Genomic DNA, 14116 nt, shown 5'->3' with positions numbered 1-14116 from the left:
TGTGGGGTGGCGGCAGGATGCCGCGAGGGACGACGGTGCACAGGGAGAAGGGGGCGGCGCTGGCGATCTGTAGGGGAGGGCGGCGCTGGTGGGTGGGGGGGCGAGCGGTAGGGGCTCGGCACCCTTTTATAGCTGGCGAGGATGGGCAGCGTCGAGCGGCAACAGGGGCGGCAGGGGCCGGTGGCCGGTGATCTTTCAATGGTGGTTGGGATTCTCGGCCGGTGGCGTGGTGGAGTGGAGCTCCACGTGGAGGGCGTGGCGGGGCTGTGCTCGAGTGGTGAGGAGCACAGGGCGCACAGTGCATGGGAAGGCGCACCAGGAAGGGGCGGCGAGCAGCGGCCAGCGCTCGGTCGGGGGCCAATAGGCGTGGGGCGAGCAGCGTGCGGGGCCGGGGCGAGCGGGCATGGGGCGAGTGGTAGGGGACGGCCTAGGCGACGTGCAGCAAGGGGCCGGGGTGGCGTGCAGCAGGGGCGCGGGTGGGCCAGGTGCTGGCGCTAGGAGGAAAGGAGGCGGAGGAAGAAGGAAGAAGAAAGAAGGAAGAAGGAAGAAGGAAGAAAGAGAAGGAAGAAAAAGAGAAGGGGAAAAGGAGAAGGGGAAAAAGAAAAGAGAAAAGAGAGGGAGAGTCGGTGAAAAATGCGAAAACGGTCGGGCATGCACGACGGATTTTGACGGGCACGCGGTGAAATTTGCGGAGGAAGTAAAGGTGGTTGCCGGCGTTGGGTGCCGGGATGGCGAACTCACCGGGAAGGAAAGGATTTTCGGGAGCTCAACGGTCAAAAGATTTTGGAGACAAATTTTAGCGGATGATTTGAGTCAGTAATTTTTATGGATGCTACACCCTTGCTTACTGCTGCTCAGAAGAGGAAGGTGTGTGAAGTTTCCTGATGATGATGTTGAGTTCTAGGCGTACGCAACCCCCAGTCAATTGCTTGTGAAGTTTGGAGCCTCCATTTTCTAGTTTTAAGTTGTATATCTCTGATAGACTCATAAAGACGTGATACTGTTACTATTATTCACATATGATGTCACTATATGTATGAAACTAGATCCTAACATACATAAAGGTAGCACTTGGTTTTATTTCTAAACCGGGTGTGACACATTCTGTTCTAGATGCAAGGGAAAATCCATGAAGAAAGGTGGTTGCAAGATGATGATAGCTAAACAGAGGAGATGGAGATGACGACAATGAAGAGAAGCTTGGGCAATACTTCCATTGAGCGTACATGATACAATTCTGAAGCTTAGGATAGAACCACACCCTCCAGAGCATTGAAACATTTAACAGATGAAGATGTTAGAAGGGAACCATGATGAACTATAAAACACATCATTAAGAAAATGAAAGTGACATGTGGAGTAGAAGGATTACGACCACCAAAAGATGCCCATTTTTCTTCTTCCATGCTAAGAACAACATTTAAGCATGGGGGAGGCTTTGCTACACTTCATCACAAAGCATCAACAGGACGGTAATTTTTTCATGCACAATCTCTATTCCATCTCTTTCTAAATGCCTATATATATATAAGCCTTCAACCTTCGATTTAGTGAAACCTTTGTATGATAATAACATGGCTACTAGGAGAACAACCTAGATTTGTTTTTATTTTCGATAAATAGACATGACCATGTGCTTACCTCGATGTTTTATATTGCCTTTGCTTATGGAAAGATGATGAAAGTTGCCAGTTTGTTTTACCTACATGATGTTGTATATGCCTTGACTAATTGCTCTCTAAAAAATGATCTTAAATTGATTTAAATACAGACTCTTTTAATTGTGAAGGTTAAATGACTATATTCTAGACCCACATTCATTTAGTTGCTCTCTGATTTAAGTCTACTAATGACCTGATAACTTGTCTTGCTTTTATTGAAACATTAATTCTTATACTATTGGATCTCTTGCAAAGTTCTACCCTACCAAAGCCTATATGCATACATGCACTTTCATGATGAATCCTTTAGATTGTAAACTTATATTTTGATGAGATGGATTAGGATTGATTTATGTGGTTTGAGACTTAGATGCTGGTCATTCCTTGGAGTAATCTTTTATTGCTAGCCTTCCTGTCTAAATTTCTACATCGGGAATCTCGCAAACCTCACTGGGCATCCAACCTAAACCAAAATTATCATTTTTGTGACTACCTCCTTGACCAATACCTATTATTGAGTATGGAAAAAATACTTCGATAAAGATCCAAGAGATATATTAGTACATTTTCAAGAAAAATAATATTTGGAGGCGTTCACCAGTGCATGCAATAAAAATTGGAGGAAACAGAGGCAAGAAGGGGCCAGGCTGATCGGCCTGGACACCCTCAGGCTGATCGGCCTGGGTGGTTTTCACCCCTGAATGCTATGAATTTTTGCGTACATGACCCTCCAAAGGAATAAAATATTTTTTTTGTGAAGATTGAAGATTTTGGTACTTACTGTTTGAGGAGAAAAATCACACGGAAGATTTTTCTAACCTTGGGAATAGTGCGGACGTGCCAGTGTACTAAGTACACAAAGAAAAATAAATACAAGTCCCTATGTGCTCCACAGTATACCGTTGAGCAAATCCGACTTGGGCGACGTGGTCTTCTGGTTTCTGGGGCCTCGAAAGGCTCCCGATTAATTACCTCTGCAAGTCCAAACCACCTCTAATTCCGCTGCTGTGGCTGTCGTCTTCGGTCTTCGCTTCACGTTCTCCAGGCATATGTAGTGTTGATGTAGATGTGGGCGTCGGTGTCGTCCATAGCCTTATCGGTGTCCATGAACCGGTGTAGTACAGCTGGGACATCAGCTCCGCCCGCCCGTACCGTCCGGCCTTGTCGGTCGTGAACTGCACTGTAGTCGATGTTGTTGAAGAGTATGCATGTGGAAGACGTGTTGCTGAAGTGTCGTGGACGCTCCGGCAGCATAGTCGAGGTAGAAGTTGAGAAGGAGGCCTCGGTGGCCCATAGGAAGGTGTGGCAGAGCTGGAACATCAGCTTCCCCCTCCCGCGTCGTCCGCTCGTCGGCGCCGCACAACACGTAGTAGTCGATGTAGAGGTAGTAGATGCATGTCATGTCCCTAGTGAGCATTCCATCTCTACAAGATGGGAGCAGCAATGAACGTCAGAGCGTGCAGTAGCGCGTGTGTGTGCTGTGTATTAGCTGTAAACAAGTGTTGCTTAGTCATTTGATCACGACTGTTAGAAGTGGGCCCAGGTTGTTGTAACCGAAAGGGATATAAAGTGTACGGAGCACATGAAAGGGAATCAATGAAGATTTGGACCTCCATTCTATTCCTGAACCTTTCTGTTGCTTTCTCCTTGTTCTGTTCTTCCTTCCCTTCCAGAGTTCTTCCTGAATTTCCCTGTATTCTTCCTTCCTTTCCAGTCAGATTGCGGCTCAGACTCATGAGACCGTGACAATGCATAGTCAGTGTAAGCGTGTAGCTGGACCGGTCCGCGACATCTCGGTAGCTTGGTGGTCAAGGTTGACGTGGCCGTCGAGGGATGGCCTTCAAGTAGGGTAGCAGCTAGAGCACCTTGTAGAAATCCTCACGTTGCAATCTTGATTGCTTGCTAGCTTGTAATGGTGACGCATCTGTACGTGTAGATGCATGTCTCCATAAGTTTACTTTCTCCTGGTGGTGTACGGCCTATACACGTAGGCACATGTGAATGTGCCTGCAGCTGTGTCCAGGTGCATGGACGGTTGACACCGAACCTGCTCGACGATCTCACGATCACGTGTCGTCCCGCAGTGGTAGCGTTGTCTTGGTGTACGTCCCGGCGCCTCACTCCGTCGCTCCTGACGGCTCGGCATCGCCTTCGTCTTCCCCATGGCGCCAGTGGCAGCAGCAGCATCATCTTGGCGCCGCTCCCCGTCCCGGAAGCCTTGCAGTGTCTTCATCGTCGACAGCGCCGTATCGTCATCTCCGCGCATCTCGGCAGCCTCTTACGACATCATCTCCATCGATGGCGTCATTTTGTCATCCTCGGCACATCTCGGCAGCCTTGCGGTGATGGACGTGAGGAGTCCGCCGACTTGGCGGTGATGGACGCCGGCCCTGGTGGAGTGCGTCGGTCTTGAGACGCATGCAGACGGATGGAGGAGGGGTCGTTGAAAGCTTCCCGGCCCGCGGATGAACGTGACGGCGTTGCTGACACACGGCTCCTCCTGGACGGCGGCAATCGCGTCCGGCACCACTCCTGGTGCTCCGATGGTCTTGTGCCGTCCACATCATTGGTTCGCGGGCGGCCATGGCGGTGGTGTACCGAGGTGATCACGAGCTCCACGTCCTTTGTCCTGATGCACGGCACCACGGCGACATGCATGCTCCCTGCAAGATGCAAAATAGGAATAGGAGACGTGAATATGATCAACCCATCAACCTGCTGCAACATCGGTCAATAGGGGGCCATATGCATGGCTTCCTTCTCCCTTGGTCGATGTGTTCTTTGGCTTGGGTTAGGCTCCGGCGCGGTCTCCGGGCGATGTCAGCGGACAGAGAGCCGCCAATGATGAGATGGTGGCGTCAAGGTCCTCTGGGCTCCGGCGTCTCTTGGTGTTGATGGGCGGCGGCCTGATATCCTGGTGGCACCGAGAGCCTGATGGGCAACGGGGCAGTCTTTGCGACTCACTCCCCGTCCATCAACTACTCCAGGATCCAAAAATCATCTCCAGGATCCAAAAATCATCTCCCCTCCTTGAGTGAGATGGAGGTTTTATATAGGCTAGGGGCTAGGGTACGAAGCTGCCCCGCGCATCCCGTCGGGCGCCGCCGCAGCTTTGTTTTGAAGCAACGATATCTGCGGCGCCGTTCCTTGTTTGCCGGCCAAGTTGAATAATATCTATTTGCAGTTTCAGACTCGAACATTATCTCTAACTCGGTGGCCAGGCAGTTTCCTGTGATGTGGACCTAACCAGGTAGAGACCCGTCGTGCAGAGGTAGGAAGCAGAGACATGACAATATGTATTGCACAACTGGCACCTCTATCCGAGGCTCCAAGCTCCAGATAGTTATCAGTGCCTCGGTGGTCTCCTGGACTCGCTGTGGCTCTCTGCGATGTGGGCCTCGTTAAGTGAAGCCCCAATGCACAGGCAGGAGACCAGTTTACACACGTGTATCCAGGCAAGTTCTTTTCTCAAGCAAATCCTCGTGAGAATATCTCTCGTTAGTTTGCTAATCATGATATAAAATAGCTGCCCATGATGCAAGGGCCTCTAAAACCTTTTCTGAAGTGCACTGGCTGACCCGCGGTCCCGGGCGTATGGCAATATGTACTCGTAGGGACCTCCGTCGTAGACTTGCTCGCTTATGTTTCTTTGTCTGTTTAACAGCACGAACACATCACCTACATATATGAGCCCGTACAAATGTACCAGGCACTATCTATTTCAAAGATTTTGTACAAAATCTCATCAAACACTTACCTCAGCAGTTCTTCCTCTTTCATGCTCGAGGATGAGCATCGTCTAAGCATAAAGGAGGAGTCATCACATTATCTGTGACTACTATTGAGAACTATGTTGCAGTTCTAAGGAGCAAAAAGTAAAAAAAATGTGGAAAAAGAAAGAAAGAAGAAAGAAAAGGAGTGAAAAAGAAAAAATAAATAAAGGAGAAAAAAATATAGTGCTCCTCAGTTCTTTAGCTTCATTAAAAGTCCCCTATGCTTTCAAGATTAAGGATTGATCTATACTCATTTTCTAACCATGTGCGATCCGATACAAGGACTTTATTTGTACCTCGGGATCATTCATTTACCACTTACACATGTCCACCTGCCTACATGTGTGTTCCATCTCTCTCCCTCTCCAACATTGATTTTCCATGGTCTTTTTGCGAAGTTAATAAATCCAATAGATATCTCTTAGTTTGACAATATTTTAGATATAATATTTTGCCAAGATTGTTTCTACCTACCAAGCTTCACATAAGCCTTCTATTTTCATATATGAGTAGAATAGGTTGAAAATAATCTAGTATAGACTTGTGTGACTTGATGAGATGAGTGTTTCCATAAACTTTTGTAAGAGAATATCACTTATATTGGATATGCATCTTTTTGAGAAACTCTTCACGATGAAAAAGGGTAAAGGTATGAAGTTCACTTAAATTTAAAGAGCATTGCATTTATTTTATTGTGGCTTGTTCCTTATTGCTAGTCTATCATCCATAATAAAAAAGAAGCCGATCAAAACATGAACTTTAATGCTAATCACTTGAGAGAGAGCAATATATCTTATCATGTATAATTAAGTGCAGGGATGACATTGAAAGGCAACGCTGATTTCTTTTAAGCAAGAATTGACTTACTCAAGGATGAGTAAGGCTTAAGCATGGGGGATTGTTGACGCTCGTTATTGACACACTTTTAGTGCCATTTAACTAGTGTTTTCAGGCATATTATTATACTACCCGCCACTTGGCATCTGAAATAACCCCATATTCGCATATGTGTTGTGTTTTGAACCATATTGCAAATCAAAGAAAATACGACATGATTGAAGGGTTTTTCTACAAGTTGGAATTGGTCCTGGACTTTGGATATTGGAAGGCCCAAACACGAACATTAAACTGCAGGCCTAGCCCATTTCTAGCCCTGATTGTCGTGCCCTTTCACTAAGAGATTGCCCATGATGTCACTAGGGTTATTTTCCAGATACTTAGCCCCGAAGACACCCCAACCGACACTACCAACTATAAAGACCCAAGACATTCAACAAGGAGAAGAATCCCGACGAGTTTAGACCTAGCCGCTGCGTCTACAAGAGAAGAAATAGGGATTAGATCTGATCAGGAGCTTCATCATCGAAGGGGACCTCCAGAGGAGGGTGGAAACCCATGGGCCAGTCAGCCTAGGGTGCCCTAGGTCGATCGGCCTGAGGCCCTCGTGCCTCCCCTCGTCTTCATCTTCGGTCAGGGTGTTCTCCAGGTGCTCCATACCCCCTTTATTCATCAACATGTGTAAGATCATGGGGTAAAGCCTCTATTCATCCCTAGGGTTGTTATGATCCTTGATATGTAACTGCTACATGTTCTTTATGCCCATTAATGCATCATGGTCTATGTCGTTGCAATGCTTCATTTGCATATGTGAGGTCTTGTTCTGTACAACATATATTCTTAGTAGAGTTTCAGTAATTGTGGTGATTAGCTTAACTCTGCGGATGCTTCAATATAGTGTGTGTAAGCGAGACGTTGATTATCCCTGTGTAGTGACAGTATGCGGGAGGAAAAAGGTCGAGCGAGCATGTAACCGTTATGATAGCTAGTGAGGGTAGCACCCATCTGTGTAGTAGATGCGTATTCTTATGAACCTAGATCCTTAGGAGGGAACGCTTATATCTATCTCTATCTCCTATTATGTATTAACCTTTGTTATATTGTCTCAATCTCTGTTATTAGTCTAGTTTGTCTCTCTACACAATACATATACTCAGTTTCGTTAGCAAGCACTGGTAGAGAAGTGAGCTTTAATCCCGGTTGGTAGGGTGCAAATATCTCGAAAATGCATCCGGGATAAACCAACCGGGACAAAAGGGGGGGGTCTTTTATCTCGGGTCACCCAACCGGGACAAAAGACCCCCTTTTATCCCGGTTGGTAATACCAACCGGGATAAAAAGGTCGAGAGCGCCGACGCTGCAAAAAAAAATCCCAAGCTCCCCCCCACACGCGCACATTTTTCACGCGAAATATACGCGTGCGCGGTTCGTGGGATTCGAACCCACAACCTCCAGCCTCGCACGTAGCTTCCTTGCCATCCCACCTACACACCACATCTGACTATGTAGGGGATACTATCCTTTTGTATTAACTCGTGGAGGACCCTTTTATCCCGGTTGGAAACACCAACCGGGATAAAAGACCCCCTTTTATCCCGGTTGGTGTTTCAAACCGGGATAAAAGGCCTCTTAGAGTCTTTTTTTCCCATTAGCCTTTGCAACCGGGATAAAAGGTTCCGGTTGGTGAGCCTCCCACCAGTGACTGAGTTTTAGTCCCGGTTGGTGAACCTTTTATCCCGGGCCAACTTTAAACCGGGACAAAAGGGGGCGGATGGAAAGTCGTTTCTCTACTAGTGAAGATTGGTATAAAGTGAGAGCCAGCAATCCACTTGTTCCACAGATTGATAAATCTTTGGGTGAATACTCTAAGGAAAAAGCTACAATTGATCCGTGTGATTGAAGTTCACCAATTGGAAGGTTGGTGGGATTCTGAATGCTCTTTGGAAGAGCCTCGATGCCTTTGAGGTGAGGTCTCCCAACCACTCCGGCGGAACAGTAATGCTTTTGCAAAATCTAACAGTTAGAGCCTCGACGCAGGAAAGACGTCGAAGAAAATCTGGTGAGCTCCAAATGAGATCACTGCATTCACTAATGGTTAAACTTGTGAGACGAGGAAGGTGGCGAAGCAAGCTCTACTGACGCAGAGGAGTCTCATCGCAATGCACGAAAACTTTGGTGGGTGCAGCAGAGGAAGCACCGACGTGCCCACTGTCTTCACATACCGACAATATTTCTTCATCTGTACTTTTTATTACCAACTCGTAGTTACCTAGAGGCAAGTGTGGTTTGAATCAAGTTGGGGCACTCTTGTATACGTAATTCGCGGAGGTTACAGAACACGAACACATTCAAACCATTCTCGCCACAGGAGTATGCCGTGTTCCACTCTTCCAGACATTCCATATATAATAGGGTAAAATCCAAAAGTCGAGGAAATTCTCCTGTGGCCTCGTACAAGTCCCCATCAATCTTCCTAATGTTGTCAAGTTCCTGAATTGTCAGATTTTCGAGGTGTGGTAGTTGACCAAATGTCAATTTCAGATATACTTGCTGGCAGTCTCTCTAGAAAACTGGAATGTGAGAGATCTAGTGTATGTAGTTTCCTAAGATTTCCAAGGGTTTCAGGTAAACTATAAAGATTGTAACTTTGGATAAATTGAGATCCTCTATATTCGAAAGGGTACAGATGATCCCCAGAAAACTGTCAGTTTCATCCACTGGCTGTTCGCCAAACAAAATTGGCAGGACAAATTTAAATTTAGATAGCGGAGTTCAATGAGATTTGCCATGACTTCTTCTAGTCCGTCGAGTTGTTTGCCAGCAGAACAGGAACAAAATGATAAATTCAAATATTGCAGCTTCGTCAGGCCACACAAAGCTTCTGGCACACCTGTAACACGCCTGCAATCTGACAAATCAAGATGCAGTAAACTTTGGAGCTTCACTAATGATGTTGGCAATTATTCTAGATGTTTGGACCCCGACAGGTTTAAATACTTGAGTTTGCTTAAGCTTCCTAGAGCTTCAGGAAGCCTTATGACCTTGGATGATCTTGAACATAAGTTCAAATACTTGAGTTTGATAAGATTCCCCAAGACCTCTGCCTCATCTACTTCAAGGTATGAGCTGTTTGGTAAGTTCAAATATTGCAAATCTGTAAGGTTGCAAAATGCCTCTGGTAGCTTTCCAATATTTCTGCAGGATGATAAGTTTAGGTATTCCAATTGCCTGAGGCTCCCCAGGGATTCTGATACACCTGTAATACATGAATAATTTGACAGATCCAGATGCACAAATTTTTCAAGATTCCTGAATGATACTGGTAATTGATGTATCCCTAAACAGCCTGATAAATCAAGATGCATCAGACCATTCATTTCTCCAACTGACTCTGGTAGTGCTAATATTTCAGATGCACAAATGTTAAGGTAATTTAATTTCGAGAGCTTGGTGATAGAACTGGGAGTCCATTGACATTGGATCCCAGGAGCACTCAGATAACTCAACTGATTTAATTGACCGATAGAATCAGGCAGCATTTGTATGCAGCATTCACTTAAATCCAAGACACACAAGGACTTTGCGGGTGAAAATGCGGCACCATGTAGTTCAATTTCTTCACATTGCATAAAACGTAGAGCCCTTAGATTGTCAAAAGAATCCAAGGATGACTCCAATGGCTTGCTACAATCATTGATCGACGCATAGATGCAGGAGATTCCCCATAGAAGGGCTTCCCAGTCCCAGGGATCTATATGCCTACAAACAGATGAATGACAAGCTAGTGTTCCTAACTAAGCCGCGGCGGGCTCCTCAAGGAGCAGAACCGCTACTAAGCAAAGCAATCTCGCGAGTCATCGAACAGTCTCCCGAGTCGAGTGAGCGTATTAGTCTATGGCAGACCTTAGCTTGAGAGAACAGATCAATCGGCCTGGTGCCGACACCGCATCGAGCAAAACCGCTCGGGTCCGATGAACTCCTCAGGGCAGCCGGCTCTCTCGCAGGAGTGCGGCCCCCCGACCCCAAGGACGTGGATTGCTGCAGGTGGATGTCCGGCTCCTCCCCGCCGGTGTATCGGGTAGAGCACGGAGCCATCAGCCTGGTAGAGGGCCTGAAAACACACATGCAGTTTGGTTATAGTCTGTCAGTTAGAAATTTGCTCTCAGTGGTCTGTCAGTCTAAGGCCCTGTTTGGAGTCGCTTTTCTGGAACTCGCTTATCTGGCAAGCAAGCTTATCTGATAAGCCGCTGCCTGGAGAATCTGCTGTCTGAATAAGCAGGGTGTTTAGCAATCCTGATTATTTTGTGTCGATTATCTGTCCTGGTTGGTAAATTGACCTGAATGCCCCTAAGGCTGATACTCCTGCTTTTTTTTGTGACGTTGAGGTACATAACGTAAGAATGCCCTATAACTTTTTTTGCTTCTGTAACAGGAGCCATGTCAATATGTATATTTGCTATTTGCTTCAATGCATATTTCAGAGATGGTTAAAATGCCTGTTGGACTGGTGAACCAGAAACATTCAGGGGTGTCCGGCGGCGGGAGGAGCGGCGGCCAGGCGGCGGGGACCTCCGGCGGCGGGGCGGCGGCCAGGCGGCGGGGGCGTCCGGCGGCGGGGCGGTGGCCAGGCGGCGGGGCGGCGGCCAGGCGGCGGGGGCGTCCGGCGGCAGGGCGGCGGCCAGGCGGTGGGGGCGTCCGGCGGCGGGGCGGCGGCCAGGCAGCAGTACAGTCCGGCGGCGGGGCGGCGTCAAGGCGTCGGTGGTGGAGCCGGATCCAGGGGGGTGGGGCGTCGACCGGCGGAGGTGGCGCCCAGGCGGGGGCGGAGGGTGCGTCCGGCGCCAGGGCCGGCGGGGGCGGCGCCCAGGCGTCCGGCGGCGCGGGCGTCCGGCAACCGGCGGCCCGCGGCGGGAGCCTGGCAGGGGCGGCCGCCGGAGGTAGGGACGCAGCCCGGCCGACCCCAGGGGCGGCGCCGGGATCTGCAGGGGGGCGGCGGCGGGATCTGGAGCGGCGGCAGCGGGATCTGGAGCGGCGGCGGCGGGAGGAGCGGCGGCGGTCGCCTGGAGGTCGAGGGTACCCGGGGGAAAATTTCTCCGCTTGCCCCAGAAGCGTGGTCTGACCCGTGTGGGAGATAAGCGGAGTGCTAGTTGTATTTCAGATTCTCCAATAAGCGGCTTACGTGACAAGCGGAAAATAAGCAAGGCGTTTGGGTGGGTTTATCGCTTATTTCCACCAATAAGCGGGAAATAAGCGACTCCAAACAGGACCTAAAGTATCCAACAGTAGTAATGGACGGCACGAGGTTTCAAATACCTGGACGTCCCAGACGAACTCCTCCGGCACCGCCGCCCAGCCGTTGACGTGCACGACGGTCTTGGTCGCGTCTGGCCCTGCCGCCTCATGTTGAGCGTGGTGACTGAAGACATGTCCGGGGCAGGATTCGCTGAAGTACGCCAGCCCGCAGATTACGCAGAAGCGATCCCTGCGGTGGCCCGGCGGCCCGAACCCCCCTTGTTCAGCGATCTCCACCATCCGAAGGGCAGCTTCCCGCTTGGTACCTCCCTCTGCATGCTGCGCCTGCAAACATCGATCGCACACCAAAGTCAATGCAACTAGATAACACAAAGCACAACACAACGCAAATTCAGAGCATCGCAAACTTCTCTTCTACTTAATTACCTTGCAGCCGACGCTGCACCAACTGCAACCCTTCTTGACCCTAATGTCACACAGCAGGCACCTGTTGTCCGGGCGGAGCCTCCTGTCGTCCCGACCGACCTGGCATAGCAGAAGGTACTTGTTCCCGTCTGATTTGGCCCTCTGAATACGGGTCATGTCATACCCGCACCCCTTGATGGTGTCGGCGTTGAGAGCCGGAGCACCACCGAAATACACAACCTCCTGCAAAAGCAAGAAGAAGATCACCAGTAGTTCGCCTGATGCATCTAGACGCAATCATGGCCTAAAACATTGTAACTAAGTCGCATTAAATGGTTGAGATTGGACGATTCAGGAATAATGGTTATTTTCAAGAAGAACAAAGATCCAAGAAACCGATTGAATTCGACGTAGCAAGCAAGCGGGAGCGTGGGGAAATGATCGAGCAAAACATGGGGAGATCCGACTCACACGAACCAAGAATCAATCAAGAAAAGTAGGGGAAAGCAGGGGAAGAACAACCTTAAGCAAGAAACCAAGAACTCAGCATGAACAGCGCCCAACGCCCCAGCGAAACCCAAGATCAAATCCCCAGCGAGAAGAGCCCTACCTGTATGATTTCATCTCTCCCCTCGGCATGGTGCCGATCCCGGTGATCCCCGCAGCAGTGGGAGCACACCGGGGCCGCGCACGAGAAGCAGAACCAGGGTGTCCGGCATGTGCCCCCCAATCTGACTGGATGAGTTGGAGCGCGACGTTCTCCATGGTCTTGACCTCCAGGTGACGAGGCAAAGCCGCAAGCCGTGCGCCACACACGCTCTAGAACCGTGAGAACTGGGGCGATGGACGAAGCGGAGAGCTGGGCGCGAGGAGGAAGACGACGGTTCCATGGGCGCCATTTATACGCAGACCCGTCCTCATGGGCGTGCAGCCTGTTCAACCGAACAGGGCCGCCTCAAATTCTAACGCACCAGCCCATTAGAGATATTAGTCTTCAGCCCAAATTCTCTTGCCTTGCTGAGCAGGGATGAAGAGGGCTACACTAGAGAGAGACGTGCAGAGGAGAGGCATCTTTGTTTTCCTCTGTCATTCTTGCTGCTTTTAACCAGCGAACGAAATCCCGAGCGCAAGCAAAATGAAAGGAACAAGGCATGGGTGGTAGATGGACATGGCCTGGGATGTTTTGCCTTTGCCTTTTGTCTGGGTTGTTGTTGGACTGCAGAATGCAGCGAATGTTCATTCGAGATTTGCTGGCTTTTGGTGGCATGCATGTCATGCACGCAGAGATTGATTGTGACTTTTAGTATTTGATATTTTTTCTATGGTAGTTGATAATTTACCTGCAAGTTATTGTGCTGGTGAACTGTTGATAGACCCCTATTCTTTAGCATAAACTGGTGATATTGTTCCGATGGAGTGGCATTACTACTAAGTCCTTATTCCTGAAAAGTCACAGCCGCACTATTTTTTTTGGGGGGGGGGGGCATTGATTTCTGGGTAGAGTCGCAGACAACACGTCACATGATTCTGAAGGCGATAGAGCGGGGGTTAAACAATCACCATGTCTGGAGACCAGGTTGGATTAGGAAAAGACGGTATCCTGATTCCTGATGCTGTTCATTATTTAAATTGGAGCAATTTTGCCTACTTAACTCAGGTTTCTGTTGAGTCATCTCGGAGCATATATCATGCTACTTTATTAGTTGTACTCTGCATTTTGGTTGCATTGATCATGTTAGGAACGAACGGCGTATGAAATATGAAGTAGAGAATCAAACCGCACAGGAGACACACGATTTACGTGGAAAACCCCTTCAATGTGAAAGGGAAAAACCACGGGCACCAGCCGGCAACAATCTCACTATATCAAGAGTTTGGGATTACACGCCTATGGTGGCTTACAAGAGAATCTGATGATCTCTCTCTTCTGTTTCTTCTGTCGCATGAAACCCTAGCAAAGGTGTCGGTATATATAGTACCGAAACCCCAGACAGGGGGTATTGAGCGGTACGGACTCTTGGTCCCGTGCGAGGATGGAACTCCTCCTCGTCCGACCTTGAGTCCTTCGTCCTGGAGTCGGGTGCGCCTGGGACTCCGCCTCGTCCGACCTCAAGCCTGGGGTCGGATGCGCCTGACCCCTTGATGGTCGATCTCCGACTCGCCCGACCCCGAGTCCTGGGGTCGGGAGAT

Source organism: Setaria italica, chromosome VIII (assembly GCF_000263155.2).
Source record: "Setaria italica strain Yugu1 chromosome VIII, Setaria_italica_v2.0, whole genome shotgun sequence".
In the NCBI taxonomy this organism is placed as follows: domain Eukaryota; kingdom Viridiplantae; phylum Streptophyta; class Magnoliopsida; order Poales; family Poaceae; genus Setaria; species Setaria italica.
Note: the sequence above shows the minus strand (reverse complement) of the source record.